Raw genomic sequence first — 16214 nt, forward strand, 5'->3', positions numbered from 1 at the left:
CATTCAATGTACTTCTCCTTGATCCAAGAGTCATTGATGTGGGTGGCACCAATAAGCCGGAAGGCATCGGCAACGGTGAGAAGTCTTCCATACATGTCTTCATGATCTTCATCCGGTAGCCTCATGAACCCTTCGGCTTTATTCTTAAGAGCATTATACTTGTTCCTCCTTGTGCTCTCACTTCCAATGCAACTAGCGGTCAAGCCATCCCAAGCTTCCTTGGCGGTGGTGTAGTTCAGGACACGATGCAATTCCTTTGTCCCCACACTAGTTTGAATCATGTACAAGGCGGTGTTGTTGAGTTGACTATCAACCGCTTCTCTTCTTGTCAACTTGTCGGGGTTGTATGGCTTGAAGCCCTCCAAGATGATTCTCCATAATTCATTGGAGGCACTACAAACATGAGAGCGGAACTCAAATTGCCAAGTATCGAAATTTTCAATAGAAAACTTAGGTGGGTCGCCCCGAATGTTCAAATGAGGATGGGGAACCGGTATATCGGGTGATTGGAAAGGTGGAGGTACTCGATTGTAGCTCTCACTCCCACTAGTTCCCTTAGGAGATGCAATGGGAGATTTGATAGTGTTTAAGTTATTACCTTCCACGGGTTTGGTAGATGAGGGTAAGTCCGAAGCCTCTCCCTCATCTAACGCACCCGTGTCTTTTACCTCTACACTAGGAGCCTTGGGAAGGGCCGGAGCCAAAAGCTCGGCAATCATCTTTTTCATGCTTTCCATTTGGGCTTCCATGGAGGACTTCAACGAATTGAAGTCTTCCACGGAGACCGTCTTGGCGGCCCCTTCCGAGGACTCCTCGTCCGGCATACTCTTAGGCGGTTAAGCCCGAAATAAGAGCCGAGGCTCTGATACCAATTGAAAGGATCGTATGCCGCACCTAGAGGGGGGGGGGTGAATAGGTGCTAACCAATTTTTCTTTCTTTTTCACTTTAGGCTTGACACAAAAGGTAAATTCTCTAGATATGCAACTAAGTGAATTTACCTATATGGCAAGGCTAGCAACTAAGCAAGATATATCTAAGCAATATAGAGATAGAATAGGATAGAGGTAACCGAGAGTGGAGCACGCGATGACACGGAGATGATTCCCGTAGTTCCCTTCCTTTGCAAGAAGGTACGTCTACGTTTGGAGGAGTGTGGTTGCTACGAAAGCCAAACCAACAGCCACGAAGGCTTCACTCAGATCTCCGGTGAGCAACGCCACGAAGGCCTAGCCCACTTCCACTAAGGGATTTCCTCGAGGCGGAAACCGGGCCTTTACAAGGTTCTTGGGGCACACATCCACAACCAAATTGGAGGCTCCCAAATCTGTTACAACACAACAATCAACAACAATACATCAACACAAATCAACTAGGGAACCAAATAGGAACACTAGCATGAGATCCCTCAAACAAGAGAGGGGGAAATGAAGAACGCTTCGGTGAGGATGTAGATCGGTGTCTTCTCCTTCGAATCTCCAAAGATCAAGAGCTTTGGTTGGGGGAGGAAGGAGATCTTGCAAATCTTGACTTTCTTGAGGTGGCTCTAATAGAGGTGGCTTGGCAGATTTCTTGTATAATGATTGAGCAAGCAACCAAGGTAGAAGAAGGGGGGTATTTATACCTCCCCTCAAAATTGAGCCGTTGCTGCTTCCGGGGGGCCGGATATTCCGGCCTAAGTAAGGGCCGGATAATCCGCCCCCCCCGGATAATCCGGCCATCGGGACAAAAGTGTGACAATATCCGGCCAAATGTCCGGCCCTTGTACATATTCACATTTCTTCCAATCCTTAGCCAAAAACGAGGGGGCCGGATATTTCCAAAATATCCGGCCCGGATAATCCGGCCCTGGTACAATACCGGGACATTATCCGGGCAAATGTCCGGCCCCCATACTGCGCTGCATTTCCTCGACGACTTAGCCAAAAACAGGGGGCCGGATATTTCAACAATATCCGGCCCGGATTATCCGGCCTGGCCACATTTTTCCTGTTAACTTTTGACAGACCGACCAAATCCAACACACACAAATATGAAACTCTGTAATCCCTGTACCACTTAAACAAACATTAGTGTATCATATATATTGACATCAAACACACAAAACATAATGTGAGAGATGTTCTTTCAGCGGCCTCGGCGTGCGCTGCATCGCCACCCAGAACACGTGCCTCCTCGTCAAACTGCTTCATCGTCTCCACTGCGCCCCCGCCGAGTCTTGGCCTAGGTGGGTTTGGGACTCCCTGGATGGCGCCCCGCTCGACACGTCCGGCGCCGCGCCGCCCCTTTGTGGGACTCACTGGACCTCGCTACAACGTCTGCTGCCCCTCTATCGCAGCATTTCTCGGGTGACCCTGGGAGACGGGCGGAGGGTGGCGTTCTGGCTCGACTGGTGGCTTCCGGCTGGCCCCCTCGCTGGGTCTTACCCGGAGCTGTTCTCCCACTGCACCCTCCGCGGTGCCTCTGTCCGCCAGGTGGTCTTGGGTGGAATCGACCCCATCCTGACCCCCAGGTTGTCCTCCGTCGCCGCCCGCCAGAAGGAAATTTTGGAGCGCGTCTGCACCGCCACCCACCTGAACGAGAGCGTGGACGCACGCAAACTCCCCCTGTGCAGCCGTGCTGGTGGGCGTCTCCGCACGGCTTCGCTCTACCGCCTGTGCAGCTTCGGTGGCGTGCTGGACGAGCACCACGACTTTGTGTGGCGTAGCTACGCTCCCTCCAAGGTCAAATTTTTCGGGTGGCTGCTGGTCAAGAACAGGATCCAGTGCAGGGCAAACCTCCTGCGGAAAGGGATCATTGCCCTCGCCGACAGCGGCTGCCCCATCTGCCCCGCCTCGACGGAAACAGCTGGTCACATCTTCTTCGGCTGCCCCTTCGCCCAGAGTTTCTGGGCCGCCATTGGTGTGGCTCCCGATCCTGCTCTTGATGCATCTGCTGCTGGCGCCTGTGAGCTGCCTACCGCCGTGCACCCCCGGACGGCGTCGACGCTACGCCTCCTCTGCGTATGGCAGCTGTGGAAGCACAGGAATGATGTGGTATTCAACGGGCTGGCGCCGTCCCTTCGCCTTGTTCTCAAAAGATGCAGGGATGATGCTGTGCTGTGGCGTGCGCGGCTGCCGTCTGCTTGCCGTGATGACGTCGATCTCTGGCTCACCTTCCTCCTTCCCGAGCGACCATAGTTACCCTGTTGTGTGTGTGTTGAGCTCTCCCCCCTTGCGTTAGGAGATGTCTCCCTCTTCCCCCTTGTACTGCTGCTCAAAAACCTGGGGCCTTCGCCCAATTTTGTGATAAACTGAAGGAAATACAAAATATTCAGGTGGGAGCCTTTGCTCCCCCCGGTGAACCCTCAAAAAAAAAAAACTATGCCAAGGGCTCATGCAATCAAAAGGGACACACACAGCTTCTAGGCCCACGCATCGGCTCCATACATGATGTTGTCAACGGTCGCGTTTCACAGGCTGTATTTTATGCCCATCACAAAACGATCTCAAACAAACTGCAGACAGAAGTAGATGGATTTACGTACATATATACGGAGTACTACTTCTGGGGAAACAAAACAGTATAAATTAGACATCACTTTACATGTGCTTCAAATAAACATCAGCCATGTAATCGCCAACAGTGTACCTGTCTCAGTTGGCTACTAGTGAGTCGATACATCAGCAGCCTCGGTGAGTTTACTGCACCTGATGACATGCCCAGCTAATAAGAGAGTCCAGCACAGACTACAGTATCCCTATTACAACCCCAAATCCTAAACTTGTGTCCTAACCGTAACATATATTGGACGCAATTATAACAAAGTGGAGACTCTTCAGTCACAGATTGAAATGTAACAAGGCTACAGTTTGCACAAACTTATCACTGAGCTGAACGTTTAGTTCATTCTTTCCCTCAAATTCTTGAACTCAGCAAGTATCATCTGGCAGAACATGGCATCTTGTCAAGCGGCATAAGGTGAAATATCTGATCAAGAGCTTTTGGATGGTCACTGAAGCTTCTCGTCAGCATTCTCTTGAACAACGGAAGGTTTAGGATAGCAAGCATTCTTGAGACAGAACCGTTTCTTCCACTAGCCCAGCCACCACTTGTAGGCAAGCTGCGGCCACTATGACTGATGACAAAAAAGAAGTCTCAGTCCAAGAACAAAACATATTTCATTGCAGCAAAGGGAAATAATTTTAATCATACTATGCAGTTCGAGTGTTACATGCTAAAAATAAACATGTTCAAACATGGAAATAAGGATGGTTAACACTTCAGCTGCATCGTTGCGGTTGCAACAGGTCTGCTCAAAGGGCAAGTAAAACAGACGCATATCCTCTAATTCTCAATTCTCCGGTACTTAGAGTAAATTACATATAGGTACCACTTTTGGGGCAACGGTTTCAAGTTGGTACCATCTTTGGTAATTTTAACAAGTAACTACCATTTCTGGGGCAGCAAGTCACAAATAGCGCAATTTTGGTGTTGATGCTGATTTAACTACGCGGACCCACATGTCAGAGCAAACGTCCGTCGGCCAGCCGTTAGGGCACGGCCACGATCCTCATCCCGTGGGCACGCGGCGATCTCGACGTCGTCCTCGACAGACGTGACGACGACAACTCAGCAGCAACAACAACGTGCCGTCCGCGCGTGTCTGCCGTCTTGCTCCCGCTCGTCCGCGTCCGTCCTGTGCTCGTCCGTCCGCGCGCGCCTGCCGTCGTGCGCTCGTCCGTCTGCACCGCCCGTGCGCGCCTGCCGGCCTACGCCAGCGTCGTCCGGCCCAGCCTTGACTGCGCCTTGCGATAGCACCATCGTCGTCCGTGCCAGCTGATGCGCCCACAAGCTCCTTCGCGCCTTCACCCGCGCCGGCGCCCGTCCCTGCGAGCTCTTGCGCGTCTTCGCCCGCCCCTGCGAACACCGCCGCCTATCCATGGAGACGACGACAGCACCTCCTGCTACGCGCGACGTGTTCTGCTCAACCCGTGCTCGCGCCCGTCGCAGACCGCTGCCGCTCGCGCGCCCGTGTGCGTGCCCGTCCATTTCCTCCCGCGTCCAGCCCCGCTCGTCGGGCGATAGCAGCAACAGCACGCAAGCAGCGATGCGTGCGCATGCAGTAGCGCGCAAGCAGAGCAGGCAAGCAGAAAGCAGCGGCGCTCTCCCTCATCCTCACCCACACATGCAGCAACTCTAGCAAGCCAACACACAGCGTGCGCATGAGCAGAAACCATGCAGCAGCATCGCGCGCAAGCAGTAGTAGCCCCGACCGTTCGCGTTTGGCCGCGCCGCCGGACCTGCGCGACTGCGCCGCCCGTCTCCGGCTCCATCGACACCCTCAACATCACGAACTGATTTCCCCTCGGCTGCCTCGCCTCGCTCCGCGCCTAGCCCGCTCGCCGGCGTGCGCGTGCGCAGCAGCAGCGCCCCGGCCAAGCGAGCAGCAGCGCCCCGGCCAAGCGAGCGACAGCAGCAGCAACGGCGATCACCCGCGCGCGCACCTTGGCGGCTCTCCCTGCGCCATGCCTCTGCCGGGCCGCGCCGGCGGAGCGTGCTGCTCGTCCCTGCCCTTGCCCGAAGTATTCTATGAACAGGGGATGAGCAGTCGCCTATACGTTCGAACAGAATTAACTGAGAAGAACGGATGAAGGAGCAAGGCAGATGTAGTTTACTTGCTGCCCTAACGATTGGCTGACGGGCGTTTGCTCTAACATGTGAGCCCGCACGGTTAAATTGGTGTCAACGCAAGAATGGCGCTATTTGTTACTTGCTGTATATGTAATTTACTCCCGGTACTTATCTAGTGAGTTTGTGAACCAGTAAAAATTTCATAACACACACCAGCTTTTGCTATGTGTTGGCCAATGGGTACCTGTAAGGTTTATTCTGGATCATATTTTCGTGCAACTGTTTTTAACTTCTTTTTTTCAAAACTGAGAAGGGTACCTGAAATCCATTTCTCCTTTTATACTTAGTCTTAAGAAACAACTGGAAAATGGGTTATCACAGTTTAAAAAAAAAGAAACGAAACAATAAAAAGCAGCAGACTTTGATTGGCAGTGCACAATGTTCATGCATTCAACCAAAACAGGACTTTACAGCAGCCTCATATTAATTTAAGGCAAGACATAAAGATCATATCAAGGAGCAAAATTATTCAGAGCAAACAAGAAAAACTATGATGATCGAACTATATCGAATGTTGAAAGCTTCTTCGCTAAATTGGTAATTACCTTAGTTTGTTGGAAGCTTCTCTTCCCATGACAAAATACCAACTGTCCTGTCAATGGTTCACAATCAGATCAGGTATCAGTAGGATCCAATCGTAAATTAAGGAAGTGACGATGAGAGTGGATGGGTGGAGGTACCTATTCGCGCAACAGGGATGTGGGTAATCTTGTTCCATTCAGGGCTTCCATGTTTTCTGATCTTCTTCTCCAGGTCTGGATGGCAGTTTGGAAGAATGAGACTCTTCAAGGAGGGGGGCAGATATGGAAGTGACTGAAGTTGCCCAGAACCAAACAGGTGCAAAAGCACGAGAGAGCACAGGTCTTGCATGCTTGGTGTGAGCGATTTCAAGGAATCTGCTTTAGATATATCCAATTGTTGGAGGGATTGACGGTTCTGTAGCAACCATTTTTCAGGTAAGCTCTCCATCTCTGACCCATTACCAATGACCAAATATTTAGTGTGGCGGAGACTCTTGAGTGGCTCAAGAAACAGCAAGGACGGCAGATCAATGTTAAGACCATGTATCTGAAGTGAGCTGCAGGGCTCCACCAGATGTTCTTCTTCGTCACCAGAACCAGAACCACATGTAACACGAGTTAGCGAGGACTCAGCAGCCTGTGCGAGTTTATTGCACTCGGAGATACTTAACCTGATGTGGGAGGGAAGTGATCCAAGCCTTCCCAAGGACGAGAGATTCTCGCATCCCTTTATGTGCATGTACCGCATCGACCCTAGACTCTTGAACACATCTACAGAGGGAAGAGATACCAGGCTCGAGCAGTTCTGCAGCATCAGCACAGACAAGTTGGTGAGCAGTCGTCGTGGCCCAAGAAGTGGAAGTTCCACATCACCACAGAAGGCAATAGTTAGTTTATTTAGTGACGATGGCACGAGCATATCTTTGGCATCTCTCAGCGTCCTCAACTTTGGACATCCCCTTACCGTGAGCTCTTGAAGTTCTTTCATTTCTTCAAATGGTATGGACATGGACTCCAGATGTATACAATCATCAACAGTTAGGACCTGGACAGTTCTCATGTACAGTTTTTGCTCCAAAAGGCTCCCTTCCAGAGAAGTTAAATATCGACATCTGCTGACACTTACGCAAGCCAACTTAGAGGGTTTGGACTCAATGATCTCACCAGATATCTTGCCAATCATAGGAAGTTTCTTCACCCGAACATGATGTATTTTCAATACTACTAGGTCTAAAGGTAGCATAGGTAATTCCGTCAGTTTTCGGCATGCAGTTACTTCCAGAGTATAAAGGCTTTCAGGTAACAACAAACCCATGGAGCTACTACTTGACATATCAGATGATTGACCAATCTGCCGTAGCTTCGGAAGTTTGTCCAACTGTAGAAGCTTTAGCAATACTAACTCACCAAGAGGGGGAAGGTATTCCCAATTTATGCAGCATATTAACTTGAGTGATACCAGGTTTTTGACAGAGCGGTTCTCAATCCAAAATGGAACTTTGGGACCATCATATCCCTGTATTACCAGTACCCTAATATTAGCATGTGGCTCAAGGTGGTCAAGAACCAGGCCATCTGTTATGATTTGATCAGGTGCCGACCACTCAAGAAATAACGAACTGAGGTGCTGTTTTTCCTTCAACTTGGCATTCTTAGCTTCTTCATAACTCTCAACATTGTCAAGACCCCTCACAACCAATTCACGCAGATCTCTGAAGTTCCCGATTGCACTTATTTCGTTGCATATTCTTCCTCCTACCTGGTAGTCATGTAATTCCTGAAGAGAAGTGAGCCTGCTTATGCCAAAATTACCAAATCCACGAACTCCATAGGATACATACCTCAAACGCTCAAGGTTCCCTAAATATCTCACTTATGTTTCTTTCTCCAAACCACCCGAACCACAGCGAAGTACCATCAAATGATAAAGTTTTGCAATCCCACATATCATGTCTGGTGATATCACAAACACATAGATATACCGAAGATGTTTTAAGTTGCCAAACTTGTTGGCAAACCGGAATGTGTTTCTCAGTTTTGAATGGAATAGACGCAATGATTTTGAGCTCGTAACAATCATTTCAAGTGCACAAACTATATCATCTTCTACACGCTGGTTATTATAAAAGATAATAGCACGCAGGTTCTTAAAATGGGAGACTTTCTTCACATCGTCAGCAGAGAAACTGTGAATATTGTCAATGCATAGGTATCTAATGGTATCATTCTCATCTTTAAGCTGGACAGGATCATCTATTCTTGCACATTCACCGGTGGACACATTCCTTGCTAATTTATGCATCAAGTCATGCATTACATAACTTTCTTGTTTCGATCCACCAGTTTTTTCATTTAATAAGAATCCACCAGCTTTGGTTTTCAGATCAAAGAATGATTTTCTAGTTAGCTGGGCCAAGAAGTGTTCTGCCGTATCCTCCAAAGTTTGAGTGCTACTTGCAGGCCGTGAGATCAATCCTGAACCAATCCAGAGTTGCACCAGTTCTTTCTTTTCAAATTCATGGTTCTGTGGAAATATGGAACAATATCGAAAGCAAATCTGTAGCTCTATTGGTAGGTGGTAGTAGCTTAACCTGAGAACCGTCACTATATCATCTTCGGTTCCTTCAAAATGTTCCAATCCTTGATCCAAGAATCTTCTCCAGTATTCAAACGTCATATTACCTTGCAAATGCTCACCAACAACCTTGGTTACCAAGGGACATCCTCTCAGCTTCTTTGCAATCTGTCCTCCAATTGACTTTAAATATAGATAATCTCCAGGATTCAACCAAGAAAAGGCATGGTGTATGAAGAGCTCAAGATTTTCATCTTCTTCCAATCCGTGTAATGTCAGGCAATAGTCTCTTTTGACTCCCATCACCTTTACAGCCATGTCTGCTACAGACTGCATTCGGGTTGTCAACAAAATTTTGCTCCCGGTATTCAATTTCCTCAGAGGAGCAAATAACTTTTCCCATTCATCTCTTTTGTTATCTTCCCAAACATCATCTAAAACTAGCAAAACTTTAATAGACATGAGTTTCTCTTTGAGATCTTGCTGTAGTGGTTCCAAATGATCAGCAGTTGGTTTTGCACCCATAGCGCATTCCAGTATTTTACTTGTCAATGATGTTGCGTCAAAGCTAGTAGATACAGTAATCCAGATGACCTTAAAATGCTTCAGAACCTCCTCTTGTTCGCATATGCTCTGAGCCAAAGTAGTTTTCCCCATGCCACCATGACCAACCACTACTGATGCAGAGGCCGGAGCGATGCTCCCATATCGAAAAAAAAACCATGACCAACCACTGAAATAATAGGAATGTTGTTGGTCCTTGTCCCCCCAGTTTCAGCCCATTCAGCTGACGTGTTGGCCAGCCATCCAGCAATCTGTTCTTTCTCCTTTTCTCTTCCAACAAAAATGGTTGCACTTAATGTGGAACCAGTCTGGCGACTAATGTCCACAAGCTTCTGCAATTGCTGCGGACTACTGGCAGAAGAACCTCCACTGAGATGGTCTGTGAGATTGAGGAAACTAACGACACCTTTAGCAGCCTCGTCCAAACTATCCACAGATTTCATCAATCTCTTCAGACTGTCGCGATGAGTAAATTTCTTGAGAGTCTTGTTAAGAACAGGGACACTCTTAACAGACCGGACAAAGTTGCGCTTCATCTTGCATAAAGGAGAACCCCAGTCACTAACCTTCCGGTCTTTGGCCTTCTCCTCGAGCTCATAGTATTCAAGCTCGTCAATGGCGTCCTCCGCCGCCTCGACCGCGTCCCTGAGCTGCCAGAGCCACGCATCCAGGGCGCTGCTCTGCTCCCTGACACGTTCCGGGCGGACAACATCGAAGACCACCTGGATCTTTGGCATGGCCCGCAAGAGCCGATTCTTCACCTCATCCATGCCTTCATATTCGAAGTGTTTGTTGATGTAGCTGAAAGCCTTGTTGACCAAGAAGGATATGGCCGGAGTTGCCACAGACTTCCCTGCAAAAACAAGTGCAGCAGAGGTAGCCATGTTTGTAGATGGATGTTCCTTTTTGTGTGTGTTCGTGTGAGAGTAGTGGCTATGTGGTGTGGAGAGGGAAAAATCAATGGGTCATAGTCATGAGTCAAGTCGTTGCTAACAAGAAGGGGGCCAAAGTTCAAGGGGAAATTTCCATGGTCTCCATCCATCTAGAATGCAGGGCTTGTAATGCGCCAGCAGTACAGGATCAAACATATACCATGAAAATTAGCCAGATCAAAGGTCGATTTGTACCTTCCTTCTTTGCCGTTCACACTAAGCTTTTTCCTATATTAGTGCCATTTGAAAACAGTTCAATAGTATGTTCAATGTTTGGAGATTTTGGAGCATCAGAACTGCAGTGTCTAGATAAATATGATCTCACCATGTTTATCCAAGGAACTTTTGGCTACCTTGACCTTGTGATTTTTTTTATTTACCACCTGTCTGACAAAAGTGAAATCTATAGTTTGGGGTTGTTGTCTGGAGCTAATTACAAGAAAGAAGCTATATACAACGACAATTTTAATGAAAACAAGTCACTATCTCGTAATTTTATCTTAACGTTCTACCAGAGCAAGCTCAGAAATATTGTAGACTGTGAACATCAAGTAAGTAATGGTTGTAGAAGATTACTGTACTGTAATATTCTGGACTGTGAACACCTGTGATTTTGTGAGCCAGTTCAACAGATTTGGATTTAGCAGACTACACTGCAGCAAGCCAGCAATAATGACCAAATGGAAAGTACATAATAAGTGAAATAATAGAAGATGAAGCAACGGAAGTAGTACCATGCGGCGGACTATTTTCCCATTTCCAACAGTCGCCGATCCGAATATCCGATGGTGTCGCCGTCGCGGCCAACCGAACGGCTCCGGCAGGCGCGAGTCCTCCTCGATTTTGCCTAATTCCGCGCCGTCGTGGCTTCGTCGCACGGCCGCGGTTAGCGCGAAGGAGCCGACGCACGCAGCCACCCGCCGGGTTGAGCCGCTGCCGGTGGTGGCCGGAAGCTCCGCTGCAGGACGGCGACGCCGACCGGAAGCGAGGGGGAAACTGAAAGCGTATTTCGACTTGTCACTACTCACTACAAGTGCAGGCAGTCGAAGTTTCTAAAGCGTAATCTTGACTTAACGCTTCTTACATGCGATCTGTGTTTTCACCTCCGGTGGTCTTTAACACTTGCAAACTTTTCTGTTTACACTTTTATTGTGAGAAATTGATGTGATCTCGTCTTTTAAAAAAATTCATATTTTTGAGTTTCAAAAAATATGAAAACAAATCCACACATACTCAATAATATATCTCACAAACGTGTGAATTATCAATTTTAAATACTTTATATTCTGAGCTATAGAAAAATGATAAACGTGTAGATCCAAGTAGTACATTTTCATATCTCCAAAACGTATCAGATTTTATCATTTTTTCTTGCACAAAATAATAAGAATTTTGAGTTGAGATTTTGCGTGATTGTGAGATGTATCACTGGAAATCTCCATAAATTATTTTCAGATTTTTTGGAAACTCAAAAACTAAGACCATAATGAAACCTGACAAAAGATGAATCTTGTTTGACCATGTCTTCCATCTGCCCGCATTGCCTCGAAGGTCACACACCAAGCTGAAAGTTGGAACCAGCCAGGCTGTCTACAATGTTTAAGATTTCCAGAGATAAGTATAACTAGCACAAATGCCCGCGCGTTGCAGCGGGAGGAAGAAACCATACAATACGGAGCACACAATGTAAATTGATGGTTAAGCTTCATGCCCATGGCTCGCTCCATGGTTAGGCGTACGACCACTGCCTCCTCTGATAAATGAACAAAGATACTATTTGCAAGTGCTAAGTTTAATTGGTAGCCAAATTTCACAATATTACTTGTAGAAGAGTGTGTCATAAATTAACCCTATTTTTTCTATATAATCTGCGCACATGAAGTAGCTTAAACTAATAAGAATTGTGTAACAAAATTATATTCAGAAAGCGAGAAAGTTGAATGAACCACATTACGCGTAATTTTGATGTCCAAGAAATCTCTTTATAATGTGCATCGCTTCAACAAGAGAATGTAGCTTCTCAAAGTCATAACATGATGGATATGCAGAATGAGCGAGCTCCCGATTGTACTTAGTAAAACCATCAATCTCTCTGAAACTACACCTATGAACTTGATCAACCAGTATCAACGAAGATATCCCGGCAGCCTGCGAGTTTCCTTATCTTGCTTTCCTCTATCAGCTGAAGTATTCAAATATTTCATCAACACTGAATTTACTGGAACTCTTTCGACCTAGAAAAAAAAGGCGACAGGGAGGTGGGCGTCCATCTCTTCCTGCCCCAAGAACACGGTAGCGCGCCAGCCACCAGCTCACCCGCCTCCTCAGCTTGGCGTGCACCTTTAATAACGTTTTGGATGATCAGTATTCATGGAGCACACTTACACGAATTGGAGCAAGCATATTCATCGCATGGCCTCGATGCTCTTCCATGTCCACCAGCCGTGGCCTTGGTTGGCACGCATGCGCCGCTAGAACAGCGAGCTGCATGCCCTTCCGTCGTTTTGTTTCCCTGAGGGGCGCACTACCGAAGTCAGTTCTCCACCTCTCGAATCATCAGCCCGCCCACCTTGCCGCCATCAGCTATAGGTCGATTGTCGTCCGCAGGGACAGCGTCGGGCTCTTTGAGCCGTTAGAGGAATTTGCCGATGGCAGCGCAAGAGTCGCGGAGGTTGGACACTGCGGCGGCTGTAGAGGAGCGCCAGCGCCTCGTTCGTAATCTTGAAGCACCCACCAACGGAGAGCTCTCCTCGGTCCTTGCTGACGACCTCGTCTCGTCGACTTTGATTCTATCCGCTGTGGCCATCACCATGGTTCTTGCTTATATTTCGTCTAATCGCAGGTCGCAAGTACGATAGAGTGATCGCAACTGGCTATTTAAAGAACCAGAGGAGGCAAAGAAGAGAACAACTCAGGTCTGATCGGGATACATGAGAGTACTGCGCACGATGGGTTTGACCACGTCGAAAGATGATGGAGAACGTGAACGCGTCTGTCTCTGTCTGGCGGGTCAACAGCAGCGCCTCATGGGTCCGGCACTCCGGCTAGCGCGGCTGAGTCCAAGTAAAGGGGGATCCCCTATTGAACGCTTTAAGCCGGATAGATGGTCAGCTCCGCGCACCTGTCTTACGAAGGAGAGGCTTAAATGGGCTCGGCCCAATTTAGCGTACTGCTTCGGGGAGTTTACTTCGTTCAGCTGTTTCGGGATACTACTTCGTTCAGCTTTTTCGGGAGTTGACTGTTTCGGCTGTTTCGCATCTTGTCTATTTCGTTGACTGTTTATCCCGTTTCGGATCGTTTCGAGCAGCAATGGATATAGATGATGTGCGCCGCCTCTATCAAAAGCCCCGTCTTGCGGCGAGCACCACCATCGCCACGGTGCACCAAATCCACCCAAACCAGTCTCGTTCGATCCACCCCACGTTCCTCCTACTCAACTACATCAGAAACTCGCCTAGCGCTACCCAGTTCTGTCGCGGCGCACACTTTAATATCCGTGCAGAAAGGCCTCTACAGGAAAATTGCTGTGGTTTTCTTCAGTTCGTAGTATCGCTTTTTCAGTTTCAGAAGTTACACAAACAGATGGTCTTCTAAATGATCTAAAAATTCACTTTTTCAAATCCAATTCACACAAAATTTATATCCAAATTGTTCAGAAAAACATGATCTAATCAACCATGAAATTTGTTTCAACTTTTGAACAACTAAAATTTGTTACCTTTTCAAATCTGAATTTTAATTGCTAAATGTAACCAAATCTGAATTTTAATTGCTAATTTTTTCATCGCCGAAAAACAAATTTCGAGGATGAACGGATTTCCGAGGATTTGATATAGGAAACCGTTTCATCCTTTAACGAAAATTGCAAAAATGAAAGGTTTTCTTCTTTAAAACAAATTTCAACAAAATAAACGGGTTTCACACGTTTTGCTACATGAATAGATATTTTTTATGTCACAAAAAATGCAAAAAAAAAACATGAACGATTTCCTCCTTTAAAAAAATTTCGGCGATGAAAAAGGAATTTCGAGGATGAACGGATTTATGAACCAGGAACATTCGTACTACATGAACGAAATTCAACTATAAAAACAGTTTCCTCCTTGAACATTCCTATTACATGAACGAATTCCACCTATCAACGGTTTCCACTTTTGAACAAATATTTAAAAAAATCAAAACATGAATGGATTTCACGGGATGTTGGTTACATGAACTGATATAGATGATGAACAAAAATTGCAAAAAAAAACATGAACGATTTCCTACTTGAAAAAAAAATAGGGGGTGAAGGGATTTCCGAGTATATGTTATACGAAACGGTTATCTTCTTCAAAACAAATATCCGAGTATATGATATACGAAACGGTTTCCACTTTTGAACAAAAATTTGAAAATAGCAAAACATGAATGGTTTTCTTCTTTAAAACGAAAATCAACAGATGGAATGGATTTCACGGGGTGTTGGTTACATGAACAGATATAGATGATGAAAAAAATTGCAAAAAAACATGAACGATTTCCTACTTCAAAAAACAAATTAGGGGGATGAACGGATTTCCGAGCATATGATATAGGAAACCGTTTCATCCTTAAAACATGGACAGGTTTCACAGGTTTTGATACATGAACAGATATTTGTGATGACAGAAAAAATGCAAAAAAACATGACCGGTTTCCCCTTTAAACAATTTTCGGTGATCAAAAAGGAATTTCGAGGATGAACGGATTTTTGAACCTTGAACATTCCTACTACATGAACGGAATTCAACTATATTACATGAATGAATTTCACCTATGAACGGTTTCCACTTTGGAACAAAAATTGGAAATTGCAAAACATGAATGGTTTTATTCTTTAGAAACAAAAATCAACATATATCGACGGATTTCACGGGGGTTTTGGTTACATGAACAGATATAAATGATGAACAAAAATTGCAAAAAAAAAACCATGAACGATTTCCTACTTAAAAAACAAATTAGGGGGATGAATGGATTTCCGAGGATTTGATATACGAAACGGTGATCTTCTTTAAAATAAATTTCCGACGATTTGATGAACGGATTTTTGAACCTTGAACATTCCTTTTACATCAACGAAAATCAACTACAAAAAACGGTTTCCTCCTTGAACATTGCTATTACATGAACGAATTTCACCTATGAACAATTTCCACTTTGGAACAAAAAATGAAAATTGCAAAACATGAACGGTTTCCTCCTTTAAACAATTTTCGGTGATGAAAAAGGAATTTCAAGGATGAACAGATTTTTGAACCTTGAGCATTCCTACTACATGAACGAAATTCAACTATATTACATGAACGAATTTCACCTATGAACGGTTTCCACTTTGGAACAAAAATTGAAAATTGCAAAACATGAATGGTTTTATTCTTTAGAAACAAAAATCAACATATATGGACGGATTTCACGGGGGTTTTGGTTACATGAACGGATAAATGATGAACAAAAATTGCAAAAAAAAAAAACAATGAACGATTTCCTACTTAAAAACAAATTAGGGGGATGAACGGATTTCCGAGGATTTGATATACGAAACGGCGATCTTCTTTAAAACAAATTTCCGAGGATTTGATATACGAAACGGCGATCTTCTTTAAAACAAATTTCCGAGGATTTGATGAACGGATTTTTGAACCTTGAACATTCCTTTTACATCAACGAAAATAACCTACAAAAACGGTTTCCTCCTTGAACTTTGCTATTACATGAACGAATTTCACCTATGAACAGTTTCCACTTTGGAACAAAAATTGAAAATTGTAAAACATGAACGGTTTTCTCCTTTAAACAATTTTCGGTGATGAAAAAGGAATTTCGAGGATGAACATATTTTTGAACCTTGAACATTTCTACTACATGAACGAAATACAACTATATTACATGAACGAATTTCACCTATGAACGGCTTCCACTTTGGAACA

General features: G+C 45.6%; 1 pseudogene; it reads right to left on the reverse strand.

Annotated features, from left to right (window-relative positions):
• Positions 1-3515: 3515 nt before the first annotated feature.
• Positions 3516-11297, reverse strand: LOC127298587 (putative disease resistance RPP13-like protein 1; annotated as a pseudogene).
• Between the last annotated feature and the right edge of the window lie 4917 nt (positions 11298-16214).

Source organism: Lolium perenne, chromosome 5 (genome assembly GCF_019359855.2).
Source record: "Lolium perenne isolate Kyuss_39 chromosome 5, Kyuss_2.0, whole genome shotgun sequence".
NCBI lineage: Eukaryota > Viridiplantae > Streptophyta > Magnoliopsida > Poales > Poaceae > Lolium > Lolium perenne.